At 40.1% G+C, this 13811-nt stretch overlaps 1 non-coding gene across 1 annotated transcript; it reads left to right on the top strand.

The window, feature by feature from the left end:
• Positions 1–11866: 11866 nt before the first annotated feature.
• LOC130971697 (small nucleolar RNA R71) lies at positions 11867–11974 on the top strand. Its single transcript, XR_009082910.1, has one exon. It is a non-coding gene; the product is annotated as a small nucleolar RNA R71 (small nucleolar RNA).
• Positions 11975–13811: the final 1837 nt, after the last annotated feature.

The following is a 13811-nucleotide window of genomic DNA, read 5'->3' as shown; positions in this document are numbered from 1 at the left end:
TGTTTATTTCCTTTTTATTTCATTTTCTTGTACTTTTCCTTGTTCAATAAGTAGCTAGAGAAATGATCTGCATAATGCTTGTCATTCATCACCTAGCTTGAATTTTGTTTTGTTTCCCATATGCTTGAATAAAAGATATTTTGTTTGAATTGAAAAGTAAATATCCAATGTTGCATAAGTAGAATGGAAGCTAATGGTGGTGTATATGTTTGATTAAATGTATAACTCATAAAATAATTGCTGCATGATGTCATTTTCATTGAAGTGTGATCTAGCTTGCTGTTATAAAGGCTCTTATTAGTAAAGAAAAAGCCCTTGAAAACAAAAATAAAACAGAAAGAAAATGAAGAAGAAAAAGCCAATGTGGTAAGAAAAACAAAAGAATAAAGGCTGGACACCAATAGCTTGGAACCTAGGACACATGCCTGTGGTGTTCTTGTACTAGGATATGCTTGGATAAGTAAATTCTGAGGGGTATTTCAAAACCCGGTCACTTAGATCAACTGATTTGGGATGACCAATTGAAAGTCCACAATAAAGAGCAACCTAGATACAGAACATTTAGTTATCCAAAGAGATGCTGGGCATCAATGATCCTAGGAAGAAGTAGTGAGCCATGTGTCTGTGGTGGAAGATGTTGATTAAAAATAAAGCCAAAGGCTATTACTACAACATTAGACACCAAGCCTTCAAAGAATAATAAGCTTGATAAGCAATATGAGAAAAGAAAAGTTAGCAAGGGAGTAAAGAAAGAATAAACCTTATAACAGCAAGTTTAGTAAGCCTTTGAGGAAAATGTATGTTATGTAACAGCAACAATAATTGAGTTATCATTGTCTGCATAAAAACTCCATAAGTCAAGTTCTGCTATATGCCTAATAAGGATATGTTCCTTTTGTTGTTCATTTCATTTTCTCTTGGTTTTGATGCTTGCTTGGGGACAAGCAAGAATTAAGTTTGGTGTTGTGATGACGGGTCATCATATACCCATTTTTCAAGCTAATTTCACTTGTTTTACTAGTCTTTATGCACTTTCTTGCATCCTAAGTAAGTGATTTGGAATGAAAATGCATAGCTTCTTTAAATCAATCAACCGTCATTAAATTGATGCTAAATCATGAGGTTTAAGCTAAATTTAATTGATTTTTAATTGATTTATAAACCTTGTGAAATTGGAGATACTTTGATTGGTTGTTTTGGTTTCTTGTAGGTGAAGAAAGGAAGAAAAAAAAAGAGGAAGCGTGGCTTAAGAAAGCGTGGTCCAAGGAAAAAAAGAATGTGGCGCATGGAAGGGAGGAAGCTACACTGCCCTCCAGGAGAGCACACTGCCCTCCAAGAGAGTAGCATAATGAACCAAGCTTCCAAATAAATTTTGCCCTGCCCTCCTCAAGAGCAATATCGGGCTCCATGCAAGAAAAAATCAAAGGAAATTGTCTCCAAGTGCCACCCATGGGTTTCGAACCCAAGTACAAGAAGGAAAGAAGTGGCGCTACTCACAAAGGAGAATAAGCCAAAAATTGGCCGAAATACTCCCAGTAAGTCTCGAACACGAAGGCTTCACTAAGAAAGCAAGGAAGCTGCACCACTTGAGTGCTACCCTGATGATGTCCAAGACTTGGCACGCGAAATATTTTAAACGCACCATGACGCACACTGCCCTGCTCTCCGCAAGGGCAGGGCAGCATCCTAATGTCCCACACTCAGCACGCACACAATTTCCCTGCTCTGCCCTCCACAAGGGCAGGGCAGCCTCCTGGGAGCTACTTTCTTCATGGGCTGAAATTGGATTAAAAATCCAATTAAATTCATTTCTTCACCAAATCAAAAGCCCATCCAAATTCCAAAATCCAAGAATAGAAAGTGTATATGTAGGAGTTAGTTTGATGTAATTAGGACCTTTCTTTTGCTTTAGATTTTTAACCTTTACTTTAAGCTTTCTTTTCACTCGAGAATTGAGAGCTTCTTTTGATTTTAAATTTTGAGAGCTAGGAACTGAGATTTCAGAGAATTGGGGAGGAGAATTGATCTCTCTTCTTCCTCGTTCTTGCTGGAGCATTTTTACTTTTCTTGTTTGAGTCTTGGGTGTGAAGAATTGAGGAACTTCTGTCTCAATCTCCATTCAAGATCTCTTTAATTCATCTTCTGCATAATTGAGTTCAATTACATTTTCTTTACTACTTCTTCTTTAATTTCTTGTTAATTGCTTTGTGAATTTGGATCTAGGAAGGCAATTGAGATCTAGACTTTGCTATCTAGTCTCTGGAGTCCTGAGATCCCATTTCCCCTTTTGGTTCTTGTATGAACCTCTGCTGCAATTCAATTTCCTTACTGCTTGAATTCTAAGTATTTCTAATTCATCTTCTATTTTATTACTTGCTGCAATTTAATTGCCATTGCTTGAATTCTGAAATCCCAATCCTCAAATCCTTTTTCATTATTGCAATTTATATTTCTTGCACTTTAAGCTACTGCAATTTACATTTCTTGCACTTTAAGTTTCAGTCATTTAATTTCTTGTTCTTTAAGATTCAGCTCTTTTACTTTCAGTTCTATTTAATTTCTGCAATTCTTCCCTCCCCTTTTACATTTTCTGTCATTTACTTACTGTTGGATACAAAATCACTCAACCAAAACTTGATTCGCTTGACTAAATCAACCACTAAACTAAAATTGCTCAATCCTTCAATCCCTGTGGGATCGACCTCACTCCCGTGAGTTTTATTACTTGATGCGACCCGGTACACTTGCCAGTGAGTTTTGTGTTGGATCGTTTTCCACACATCATTAGGTACCTAAATATGCTAAGTTTCTAAAAGATTTGTTCATGCATAAAGATAAAATAAATAACTTAGAAACTATTCCTCTAGGTAGCTCTATTTCTGCTTTAATGGGTGTTGTTCATGTCCAGGGTCGAGCTGTACAACCCGGGCTGATCAACGACAAATTAACCGACCTGTTCAGACCAGGGCTACCTGACCTCTTTACGAAAGAGGTCGGCCAAACCGCTACAGAGGCCCAAGAAGGCCCAAAAAAGAGGAACATGACCCAAATCTAAAGGCAGCCCGAAGCCTAGAAAGATGAAGGCGGTTCCCTTAAAGATAAGATAACTTCACTCAAAGATAGGATAAGATAATTATCTTATCCCAAAGAAAGATCATTCTACACCATTATAAATACACTAGAGTACCCAGGTATAACTCATACTCTGATTCTACTAAAAACCTACTTAATACCCTTGCTAACTTAAGCATCGGAGTCCCTTGCAGATACCCCCACCCTCCGGTGATGAAGGATCAACACAACCACCAAGTCCAACAAGTCGGACACAACCGCGCCGACCAGTACAGAAGATCTCGTCCGAGATCGACCTACAGTTTCAGATAACCCTCGGAACAGGTGCTATACCGAAAAAATGTGGGGATCCGGGTCCATGCGTGGTTACTTGTGTTATTAATAGTGTACAATTTTCTAACTGCATGTGTGATTTAGGCGCATGTGTGAGCATTATGCCATTATCTGTATATGATGCTTTGAGGATCCCTCCCTTAAAAAGGTCGGTAGCACATTTTGTTTTGACAGATAAGAGCATTATTTCAGTGGCTGGAATTGCTGAGGACGTACTAGTGAGCATTAAGGGGCTAACATTCCCTATTGACTTCTACGTCTTGGACATGTCCCCTAATGAATTAGGAAGACCATCATCCATCCTACTTGGAAGGCCATTTCTGAAGACTTCAAGATTCAAGCTGGATGCCTTCTCATGAACCTACTCTTTTGAGATAGATGGCAGAACAGTGAGATTCAACCTGGATGAAGCTATGAAGCACCCACTAGAGAATCACTCCATCTTCCAGTGTGACATTATTGATGAGACTATGGATGAAGTCCACCAGGAGGACGTAGAAGAGATGCACATGGAGCAAGATGCAACTGTGGGGGAACTCACTTCCTAACAGGAGGAGCAACTGCTTAGTGTGCTAAGAATACACAAGAAGGCCATTGGGTGGAGCTTGACAGATATTGTAGGCATCAGCCCTCAAGTCTGTGAGCACCGAATATTTTTACAAGAGGGAACAAGGCCTATTCGTCAACCTCAAAGGCGGCTGAACCCCACCATTTTAGAGATAGTCAAGAAGGAAGTAACCAGGCTGCTTGAAGCTGACATCATCTATCCAATCTCGGATAGTGAATGGGTTAGCCTAGTGTAGGTGGTTCCAAAGAAATCTGGAGTCACAACAGTGATGAATGAGTATAGAGAGCTCATTGCAACTAGAGTGTAGAAGCTTGGAGGGTATGCATTGATTACAGGCGTCTTAATCAAGCTACCCACAAGGATCACTACCCCCTGCCTTTTATCGATCGGATGCTTGATCGCCTACTAGGTAAATCACACTACTGTTTTTTAGATGGTTACACTGGATATTTTCAAATTCATATAGCTCTTGAAGATCAGGAGAAAACTACTTTTACATGTCCCTTTGGAACATATGCCTTTCGGCTTATATAATGCACTGACTACGTTCCAAAGATGCATGATGAGCATTTTCTCATATCTTCTTGAAGATTGTATGGAAGTTTTCATGGATTATTTTAGTGTGTATGGTGATTCTTTTAACCTTGATTGGATAGTATAGCTAGAGTATTAGACAGGTGTGTTAGTTCAAACCTTTTATTGAATTTTGAAAAATGTCATTTTATGGTTAAGCAAGGTATCGTTCTAGGAAATGTTGTTTCTAATATTAGTATTTCTGTAGATCCAGCAAAGGTAAATGTCATTTCTAGTTTATCTTACCACTCCTCCGTTAGGGAAGTCTGTTTGTTCCTTGGCCATGCAGGTTTTTACTGGAGATTTATCAAGGACTTCAGTAAGGTAGCTTTGCCTTTATCCAGACTGCTGCGGAAGGATGTTGAATTCAAGCAGAGTGAGGCTTGCATGGAAGCGTTTGATAAGTTGAAGATCGCTTTGACTCAACCTCCGATTGTGAGAGGACCTGACTGGAGCCAGCCTTTTGAGATTATGTGTGACGCCTCCAATTATGCAGTAGGAGCGGCGTTGGCTATACAAAGAGGTGGAGGTACTGATAAACCACTATTTTATCAAGTCACTTCACACTTATTCATACAATTTGTGTAGTTTTACTATTCCTTCCTACTTTTGTTCTACAATGGAAAACTTGCTTCCTAAGCCCTTAAATTGTGTGTTTTAATTCCCCTTTTATACCATTCGATGCCTTGATCTGTGTGTTAAATGTTTTCAGGCTTTATAGGGTAGAAATGGCTTAGAGGATGGAGAGGAAGCTTGCATAAATGGAAGGAGCACAAGAATTAAAGGAGATAGCCAGCGAGGAGCGACGCATGCGCGTACCTGACGCGTGCGTGTGAATTGGAGTTCGCACAGTGACGCGTGTGCGTGCCTGACGCGTACGTGTGACACGCGAGGAGGACCTACAGAAATCATAAAAAACGCCAGGGGCGATTTTGGGCCGAGTTTGGATCCAGTTTCCAGCACAGAAACACAGACTAGAGCCAGGGGACAAGCAGAGACTCAACACACATTCTCATTTGCATAATTAGTTTAGTTTGGAATCCTAGAGAAGAATTCCGCCACTTCTTCTAGGGTTCTTCACATTCATAGTTTTATAGTTCTATGCTTTTGATTTGGATTTTGAGAAGAGTTACTATGCCCGTTGAAGTTTCCATTATTCTAGTTTGTTTCCTTATTCCTTACTCTTTTACTGCCCATTGATTCTGTTCAGATACGTATATTTATGATTTTGGGATTTACTAATGCAAAGTACTATTTTTACCTTTAATTAATTATCAATCATAATTATATTCAATTTAACATGTCTTCTTTTTATTCCCTTTATATGCCTTTGAATGCTGTATTCATTTCAATGGAGTAGACTTTTAACTTGGCCTTGGGGTTGATTAATATTAGAGACCCATGAGCTGGAAAACTCAAGAGTTAAATAGTAACTGGAAGTTGTTGGCTAGCTCTCTAGTTGATAACTGATGAGCGGGTAATTTATATGCTTTTTGGCATTATTTTTACATAGTTTTTAGCATGTTTTAATGACTTTTTAGTATATTTTTATTAGTTTTTATGCAAAAATCACATTTCTGGACTTTACTATGAGTTTGTGTGTTTTTTCTATAATTTCAGGTATTTTCTGGCTGAAATTGAGGGACCTGAGCAAAAGTCTGATTCAGAGGATGAGAAAGGACTGCAGATGTTGTTGGATTCGGACCCTCCTGCACTCGAAGTAGATTTTCTGGAGCTACAGAAGCCCAATTGTCGCACTCTGAATTGCATTAGAAAGTATACATCTTGGGATTTCCAGCAACGTATAATAGTTCATACTTGGCCCAAGATTTGACGGCCCAAACTGGCGTCCAAACGCCTACTAGAGACCCTTTTTTGGCGTTAAACGCCGGAACTGGCACCAGAACTGGAGTTAAACGCCCAATCTGGCATTTAAATCCACTTCCAGGCCCACTTGGTGTGTGCTTGGGCTGAGCATTGAGGCTTTCACGTGTAGAGGTCTTCCTTGGAGTTAAACACCAGCTTTGGTGCCAGTTTGGGCGTTTAACTCCAACTTTTATGCCAGTTCTGGCGTTTTGACGCCAGAAAAGGGTAAAGAGCTGGCATTTTGACGCCATTTTATGTCGTCAAAACTTGCACAAAATATGGACTATTATATATTTCTGGAAAGCCCTGGATGTCTACTTTCCAACGCAATTGAGAGCGCATAATTTGGAGTTCTGTAGCTCCAGAAAATCCACTTCGAGTGTAGGGAGGTCAGAATCCAACAACATCAGCAGTCCTTTGTCAGCCTCTGAATCAGATTTTTGCTCAGGTCCCTCAATTTCTGCCAGAAAACACCTAAAATCATAGAAAAATACACAAACTCATAGTAAAGTCTAGAAATGTGAATTTTGCTTAAAAACTAATAAAAATATACTAAAAACAAATTAAATCATACTAAAAACTATATAAAAATAATGCCAAAAAGCATATAAATTATCCGCTCATCACAACACCAAACTTAAATTGTTGCTTGTCCGCAAGCAACTGAAAACAAAATAGGATAAAAAGAAGAGAATATACAATGAATCCTACAGTATCAATGAAACTTAGTTCTAATTAGATGAGCGGGGCTTGTAGCTTTTTGCTTCTGAACAGTTTTGGCATCTCACTTTTTCCTTTGAAATTCAGAATGATTGGCATCTATAGGAACTTAGAATTTTAGATAGTGTTATTGATTCTCCTAGTTCAGTATATTGATTCTTGAACACAGCCACTTTATGAGTCTTGGCCATGACCTTAAGCACTTTGTTTTCCAGTATTACCACCGGATACATAAATGCCACAGACACATAACTGGGTGAACCTTTTCAGATTGTGACTCAGCTTTGATAAAGTCCTCAGTTAGAGGTGTCCAGAGTTCTTAAGCACACTCTTTTACTTTGGATCACGACTTTAACCACTCAGTCTCAGGCTTTTCACCTGGACCTGCTTGCCACAAGCACATGGTTAGGGATAGCTTGATTTAGCCGCTTAGGCCTGGATTTTATTTCCATGGGCCCTCCTATCCATTAATGCTCAAAGCCTTGGATCCTTTTTACCATTGCCTTTTGGTTTAAAGGGCTATTGGCTTTTTCTGCTTGCTCTTTCTTTTTCTTTTCTCTTTTTTTTCTTTTGCCATTTTTTTGTTGTTTTTTTTTTTTCACTGCTTTTTCTTGTTTCAGGAATCAATTTCATGATTTTTCAGATTATCAATAACATTTCTCTTTGTTCATCATTCTTTCAAGAGCTAACAACTTTAACATTCATAAACAACAAGATAAAAAATATGCACTATTCAAGCATTCATTCAGAGAACAAAAAGTATTGCCACGACATCAAAATAATTAAACTAGTTACAAGATAAAATTTGAAATCCAAGTACTTCTTGTTCTTTTGTAATTAAGCACGTTTTTCATTTAAGAGAGGTGAAGGATTCATGGAGTTATTTATAGCTTTAAAACATAGACACTAGATACTAATGATCATGTAGTGTAAACACAATCATAGATAGAACCTATAGCACAAAGCCGAAAAACAGAAAAATAAATAGACAAGAAGATTAAGGAATGAGTCCACCTTGGTGAGGGTGGTGTCTTCCTCCTCTTGAAGAACCAATGGTGCTCTTGAGCTCCTCTATGTCTCTTCATTACCTTTGTTGCTCCTCCCTCAAAGCTCTTTGATCTTCTATAATCTCATAGAGAATGATGGAGTGCTCTTGGTGTTCAACCCATAATTGATCCATGTTGTAACTCAAGCTTTCCAAAGAAGTGTTGAGTTGCTCCCAATAATTGTGTGGAGGAAATTGCATCCCTTGAGGCATCTCAGGGATTTCTTGATGAGGGACTTCCTCATGCTCTTGTTGAGTGCCATGAATGGGCTCTCTAGTTTGCTCCAATCTCTTCTTAGTGATGGGCTTGTCCTCTTCAATGAGGATGTCTCCCTCTATGATAATCCCAACTGAATAGCAAAGGTGACATTTGAGATGAGGAAAGGCTAATCTTGCCAAAGGTGAGGACTTGTCAGCCACCTTGTAGAGTTTTAGAGGTATGATTTCATGAACTTCTACTTCCTCTCCAATCATGATACTATGGATCATGATGGCCCGATCCACAGTTACCTCAGATCGATTGCTAGTGGGAATAATAGAGCGTTGGATGAACTCCAACCATCCTCTAGCCACAGGCTTAAGATCCGGTCTTCTCAATTGAACCGGGTTGCCTATTGAGTCTCTTTTCCATTGAGCTCCTTCTACACATATGTCCATGAAGACTTGGTCCAACCTTTGATTAAAGTTGACCCTTCTAGTACAGGGGCGTGCATTTTCTTCCATCATTGGCAAGTTGAACACTAGCCTCACGTTTTCCAGACTGAAATCTAAGTATTTCCCCCAAACCATTGTAAGCCAATTCTTTGGGTTTGGGTTCATACTTTGATCATGGTTTTTTGTGATCCATGCGTTTGCATAGAACTCTTGAACCATTAAGATTCCGACTTGTTGAATGGGGTTGGCAAGAACTTCCCAACCTCTTCTTCGGATCTCTTGTCGGATCTCTGGATATTCGCCCTTTTTGAGCCTAAAAGGGACCTCAGGGTTCACCTTCTTCTTGGCCACAACTTCATAGAAGTGGTCTTGATGGACCTTTTGAGATGAATCTCTCCATCTCTCATGATTTAGAGGTGGAGGCAGTTGCCTTCCCTTTTCTCTTTCTAGAGGTTTCTCTGGCCTTAGGATCCATAAATGGTTATGAAAAAATAAAAAGCAATACTTTTACCACACTAAACTTAAAATATTTGCTCATCCTCGAGCAAAAGAAGAATGAAAGATGTAGAAGAAGAAAAAAATGGAGGAGATGGAGGGTGTATAGGGTTCGGCCAAGAGGGGAAGAAGGTGTTTGTGATGTGTGAAAATGAAGGGGTGAAGGGCGTATTTATAGAGAGAGTGGCCGAATGGTTTTGGTGGGTTTGGGAGGGAAATGGTTTTGAATTTTGAAGGTGGGTGAGGTTTTTAGGGAAGAGTTAAGGAAATGATTGGTGAAGGGTATTTGGGTAAGAGATATGGAGGTGATTAGTGAAGGGTATTTGGGGAAGAGTGTTGTAGAAATGTGTGAAGAGGAGAGAGAGTGCGTTGAGGTTGGTGGGGATCCTGTGGGATCCACAAATCATGAGAGGTCAAGGAATTCTCTTCCCTGCTCCAATTGGGTGTTCAAAACGCCTTAGAGTGCAATTCTGGCGCTTAAACGCCAGTTTGCTGCCCTGTTCTGGCGTTTAAACGCCAGCTTTCCTTCCTGTTCTGGCGTCTAAATGCCAGTTTGTTGCCCTGCTTTGGCGTTTAAATGCCAGTCTGGTGCCCTATTCTGGCATTTAAATGCCCATAAAGGTGCCAGATTGGGCGTTTAAATGCCATTTTACTACCCTTACTGGCGTTTAAATGCCAGTAAGTCCTTCCTCCAGGGTGTGCTGTTTTCAATGCTATTTTTGATTTATTTCTTTATTTTTCTAATTGTCTTTGTGACTTCACAAGATCATCAACCTAAAAGAAAACAAAATAATATAGATAAAATTAAAATAATATTGGGTTGCCTCCCAATAAGCGCTTCTTTAATGTCAATAGATTGACAGTGAGCTCTCATGGAGTCTCACAGATGATCAGGGTATGGTTGAGATCTCTCAACACCAAACTTAGAGTTTTGCTGTGGCCTCCCAACACAAAACTTAGAGTTTGAATGTGGGGGCTCTATTTGACTCTGTATTGGGAGAAGGTTTTCATGCTTACTCTATATGGTTACAGATGGAGAACCTTGAGTCTTTACTACAAGGCATTTTTCATTCACATGACGGATCAACTCTCCTCTGTCAACATCAATTACAGCTCTTGCTGTGGCTAGGAAGGGTCTTCCAAGGATGATGGATTCATCCTCATCCTTCCTAGTGTCTAGGATTATGAAATCAGCAAGGAAGTAAAAGCCTTCAACCTTCACTAGCACGTCGTCTACTAGTCCACAAGCCTTTTTCATAGATTTATCTGCCATCTCTAATGAGAATTTGGCAGCCTATACCTCATAGATTCCCAGTTTCTCCATTACACAGAAGGGCATCATGTTTATCCCTGACCCCAAGTCACACATAGCTTTTTCAAAGGTCATGGTGCCTATGGTACAGGGTTATTATGAATTTACCAGGATCCTGTTTCTTTTGATGTAAATTTTGCTGAACCAATGTATTCAGTTCATTGGTGAGCAAGGGAGGCTCTTCCTCCCAAGTCTCATTACCAAACAGCTTGGCATTCAGCTTCATGATTTCTCCTAAATATTGGGCAACTTGCCCTTCAACAATGTCTTTATCCTCTTCAGAAGATGAATAGTTATCAGAGCTCATGAATGGTAAAAAGAGGTCCAAGGGAATCTCTATGGTCTCTATATGAGCATCAGATTCCTTTAGTTCCTCATTAGGGTATTCCTTACTAGCCACTAGACATTCCCAGAGGTTTTTCTCATTGGGATTCACATCCTCCTCCTCCTCTAAGGTTTCGGCCATGTTGATTATATCAATGGCCTTGCACTCTCCTTTGGGATTCTCCTCCGTATTGCTTGGAAGAGTGTTAGGAGGAGTTTCCGTAACCCTTTTACTCAGCTGGCCCACTTGTGCCTCCAAATTTCTAATGGAGGATCTTGTTTCAGTCATGAAACTAAGAGTGGCCTTAGATAGATCATAGACTATGTTTTCTAAGCAAGAAAGATTCTGCTCAGAATGCTTTGTCTGTTGCTGAGATGATGATGGGAAAGGTTTGCTATTGCTAAACATGTTTCTTCCACCATTGTTATTATCGAAGTCTTGCTTCTGTTGATCCTTCCAAGAAAAATTTGGATGATTTTTCCATGAAGGATTATAGGTGTTGCCAAAGGCTTCACCCATGTAGTTCACCTCTGCCATTGCAGTGTTCTCAGGATCATAAGCTTCTTCTTTAGAAAATACTTCTTTAGTACTGTTGGATGCATTTTGTAATCCATTCAGACTCTGAGAGATCATATTGACTTGTTGGGTCAATATTTTGTTTTGAGCCAGTATGGCATTCAGAGTATCAATTTCAAGAAATCCTCTATTTTGAGGCATCCCATTACTCACAGGATTCCTCTCAGAGGTATATATGAACTGGTTATTTGCAACCATTTCAATAAGTTCCTGAGCTTCTGCAGGCGTTTTCTTTAGGTGAGTGGATTCTCCTACAGAGTGGTCCAGTAACATCTTGGAAAAATCAGATAGACCATCATAGAATATATCTAATGTGGTCCATTCTAAAAGCATGTCAAAAGGACACTTTTTGGTCAGCTGCTTGTATCTTTCCCAAGCTTCATAGAGGGATTCACCTTCTTTCTGTCCGAAGGTTTGAACATCCACTCTAAGCTTGCTCAGCTTTTGAGGAGGAAAGAACTTGGCTAAGAAAGCCGTGACCAGCTTATCCCAAAAGTCCAGGCTATCTCTAGGTTGTGAGTCCAACCATGTTCTAGCTTTGTATCTTACAACAAAAGGAAAAAACATAAGCTTGTAGACTTCAGGATCAACTCCATTGGTCTTAACAGTCACAGATCTGCAAGAACTCAGTTAAAAACTAATAAGGGTCTTCTGATCAAAGTCCATGAAACTTGCAATTATGTTGTGGTGCGCGAAATTGTGAACTATACTTTTTCACAACTCTCATAATCCCTGGTAATGGCTCCAAAAACTTGGTGCGCTCAATACCATGGCATTACACAACTTCGCACAACTAACCAGCAAGTGCACTGGGTCGTCCAAGTAATAAACCTTACGTGAGTAAGGGTCGATCCCACGGAGATTGTTAGTATTGAAGCAAGCTATGGTCATCTTGTAAATCTTAGTCAGGCAAACTCAGATATATATGGTGATGAACGAAAATAACATAAAAGATAAAGATAGTGATACTTATGTAATTCATTGGTAGGAACTTCAGATAAGCGCATGAAGATGCCTTCCCTTCCGTCTCTCTGCTTTCCTACTGTCTTTATCCAACCCTTCTTACTCCTTTCCATGGCAAGCTCGTATAGGGTCTCACTGTTGTCAGCAGCTACCTCCCATCCGCGCAGTGAAAGCTAATGCACACACTCTGTCACAGTGCTGCCAATCACCGGTTTGGTTCCCTCCCCTACCGGAATAGAATAACTCTTTTGCGTCTGTCACTAACGCCCAGTAGGTTACAGGTTTGAAGCACGTCACAGTCATTCAGTCATTGAATCCTACTCAGAATACCACAGACAAGGTTAGACCTTCCGGATTCTCTTGAATGCTGCCATCAGTTCTTGCCTATACCACGAAGACTCTGATCTCACGGAATGGCTGGCTCGTTTGTCAGGCGAGCACTCGGTTGTCAGGCGATCAACCATGCATCGTGCAATCAGGAATCCAAGAGATATTCACTAAGCCTCAGATGCTTGTAGAACAAGAATGGTTGTCAGTCACCTTGTTCATGGGTGAGAATGGTGATGGGCGTCAATCATCACCTTCATCATGTTGAAGAACAAGTGATATCTTGGAACAAGAACAAGCGGAATTTGAATGAAAGAACAATAGTAATTGCATTAATACTCGAGGTACAGCAGAGCTCCACACCTTAATCTATGGTGTGTAGAAACTCCACCGTTGAAAATACATAAGCATAAGGTCTAGGCATGGCCGAATGGCCAGCCTCCCAATGATCTAAGAACTAAAATGTCCAAAGATGATCTAGAGATCTAAAAGTGATCAAAAGATTTCCATACAATAGTAAAAGGTCCTACTTATAAGAAACTAGTAGCCTAGGGTGTACAGAATTGAGTAAATGACATAAAAATCCTCTTCCGGGCCCACTTGGTGTGTGCTTGGGCTGAGCAATGAAGCAATTTCGTGTAGAGACTCTTCTTGGAGTTAAACGCCAGCTTTGGTGCCAGTTTGGGCGTTTAACTCCCATTTGGGTGCCAGTTCCAGCGTTTAACGCTGGGATTTCTTGAGGTGACTTTGAACGCCGGTTTGGGCCATCAAATCTTGGGCAAAGTATGGACTATTATATATTGCTGGAAAGCCCAGGATGTCTACTTTCCAACGCCGTTGAGAGCGCGCCAATTGGGCTTCTGTAGCTCCAGAAAATCCACTTCGAGTGCAGGGAGGTCAGAATCCAACAGCATCTGCAGTCCTTTTGAGTCTCTGGATCAGATTTTTGCTCAGGTCCCTCAATTTCAGCCAGAAAATACCT

The sequence above is a fragment of the Arachis stenosperma genome, chromosome 3, assembly GCF_014773155.1.
Source record: "Arachis stenosperma cultivar V10309 chromosome 3, arast.V10309.gnm1.PFL2, whole genome shotgun sequence".
Classification (NCBI taxonomy): Eukaryota; Viridiplantae; Streptophyta; class Magnoliopsida; order Fabales; family Fabaceae; genus Arachis; species Arachis stenosperma.
The sequence above is the reverse complement of the archived record's forward strand: the minus strand, read 5'-3'. Positions and strand labels throughout refer to the sequence as shown.